Here is a 2,362-nt window from a genome sequence, read left to right as displayed (position 1 = left end):
ACAATATTTACAGATTAAAGAGGGGGAAACACCCCTCTTTTTAAAAATCGGAAGGGAGCATCTAATAACCTACTCTCATGCCAAAGGACTGTCATTACACCTGGTGCCCTGCCTACTCGCTCCCTGTAAAGACTGGTATTTGTGCAAAATGACGGCATTATTAGTTGGAAATAAAGACGTAAAGTATTTATTTTTGCATTTGCATTTAATTAATTATTATATATTATTTATATTTTTACAAACATTTATTGTTACTTATTGATAGACGTAGTTCAGTTTTGAAATGGGGATAAATAGTTGTTTCTTTTATCTGAAAATATTTAATCAAAATGTCAATTAAACTGCATACACTTTTCATTTTTTCAGATGAACAATTTTTTTTAAAGTTTGCAATAGGTTTATAGGATATGTTGGAAATCTTAAAATAGTTGTCGTTGGTCATATTCAAATAATCAGCTTTACTCATTACTTAAGACAAACTCCAAAATGAAATCAAATAAAAACCCTAGATTATTTTGTTTGACAAAAATCAATTGATAACCACAAAGAACTATTTAGGTGGAAATTGTGCTCTGTGCCATTCATCTTCATATTGGTTGAACTAATGTTTTCCTAATCGAGAAAAAACAGTGTTGTAAAGACCTGTTTACGGTTATTCGTGCTAGAAGGCAATTTTGGGGGAGAAAACGGCAGCCGGAGGAAGGAGATAGGACGACCATTGTGTACTCACTTCCGGTCGTGCATCCGGTACCGCATCCATGGCGGTCCTGGCTTTTAGCCCGTAGAATATTGATGTTACAGCCTTATTGTGCATTCAGATAAGAGATTCGTGAAAATATCATTATATGAACATTTCAAAAGATTTTGATTATATGCGTTTGAATAAATTATGTATATTCTTTTTCCTCCATAAAGTTGTTGAATTATTGTATTACAATCTAGAAAATAAACAAACCTCATATTAGTCTTTTTCTGGAAAAAATACAATGAAATAAAATTTATGCACCTAATAGAGTTCTGTTGGTTTAGTTCTTAGTTATTTACACCTTTACCATAATCACAGCACCAGTAATAAATCATGTGGCTTGACTCCAGTTGTTCCATTTCTAACGGGTGGACTGCTTCTATGTTGACGTAGCCTTTAAGCCTTTGATGGTGTTTAATGAGTCTATACAGATTTCCTCAACTGTTTCCATTTTGACGTCACAGTGGAAGTCTTCATTTCGGACATACCAGAGTCGTAAATCCACATGGTTCTTGAGGACCTGTTAGTAAAATAAGAGCATACTTTCAATGGGCAATGGAGAGTTACTGACCATTAACCAGTACATTGTCTGGAATTTGATGTTGAGCTATTAGATTTTTTTACCTTTGATTCAACCGGTCAATCCTGGAGGAGATCAACCCTGACTGCTCTCTAGAAGGCCAAATCCTGAAAATGAAACTTAAATACTTTGGCCACCAAATGAGAAGAAATGACTCACTGGAGAAGAGCCTAATGCTGGGTAAGATAGAGGGCAAAAGAAGAAGGGGGCGACAGAGAATGAGGTGGATGGACGGAGTCACTGAAGCAGTCGGTGTGAGCTTAAACGGACTCCGGAAGATGGTGGAGGACAGGAAGGCGTGGAGGAGCATTGTACATGGGGTCGCGATGGGTCGGACACGACTTCGCAACTAACAACAACAACAACCTTTGATTGTGATTTAGGTAGATACATTGCCTAGTTGGCGAACAGGATTTCAGGACCTTTGAGGTGGGCTACATACTAAATTTTTGATGCGTGAAGTCCACACGTACCGATTTGTTATTTTCTTTTGTTTATTGAGCTTTATTCATCAGTATGTCGTCCATTTATACATTCGGAAGATAGTGATGTTCGGTTTGTGGGTCGATTCAGCATTGCTTTCCCCAACCATAATTGCTGTATCATTAGCGAGCGTTGCCGTGGTATTTTCCTTGCTCTCTGGTAGATCGCTAATGAAGAGCAGGCATAGGACAGCCCCTAATACACTGTCTTGTGACATACCAGCGTGTAGTATACATTCACTAAATTCCTATTAAATTGTGTTTGTGTGTATAGTTATATTGATGTTTCTGATGAATTTGGGTTGTGATTAAAAGGAAAAATACTAGTGTTGTACCACGCCAAGCTTTCAACAATTTTTATTGTCTTCCTCAGGACACTACAGAGACAGATAACAATTAATAAAATAATAAAAAAATTTATATTATATTTAGAGTGAATTAATTTTGGCTACTCACAGGTACTCAGACAATATGTAAACAAACGGTTATACACCACGTCACTCATCCTTTTACAACCTCTTCTTCACACACATATTTTAAGATATGTGTACATAA

At 36.5% G+C, this 2,362-nt stretch overlaps 1 long non-coding RNA gene across 1 annotated transcript; it reads right to left on the bottom strand.

Moving 5' to 3' along the window:
• Positions 1–438: 438 nt before the first annotated feature.
• Positions 439–2,146, bottom strand: LOC106672557. Its single transcript, XR_001341278.2, has 3 exons — positions 1,370–2,146; positions 1,007–1,265; positions 439–938 (listed from the first exon to the last, which is right to left on the bottom strand). It is a non-coding gene; the product is annotated as an uncharacterized LOC106672557 (long non-coding RNA).
• Positions 2,147–2,362: the final 216 nt, after the last annotated feature.

The sequence above is a fragment of the Cimex lectularius genome, unplaced genomic scaffold (genome assembly GCF_000648675.2).
Source record: "Cimex lectularius strain Harlan isolate CLEC.00 unplaced genomic scaffold, Clec_2.1 scaffold139, whole genome shotgun sequence".
In the NCBI taxonomy this organism is placed as follows: domain Eukaryota; kingdom Metazoa; phylum Arthropoda; class Insecta; order Hemiptera; family Cimicidae; genus Cimex; species Cimex lectularius.
Note: the sequence above shows the minus strand (reverse complement) of the source record. Positions and strands in the feature narration are given on the sequence as shown.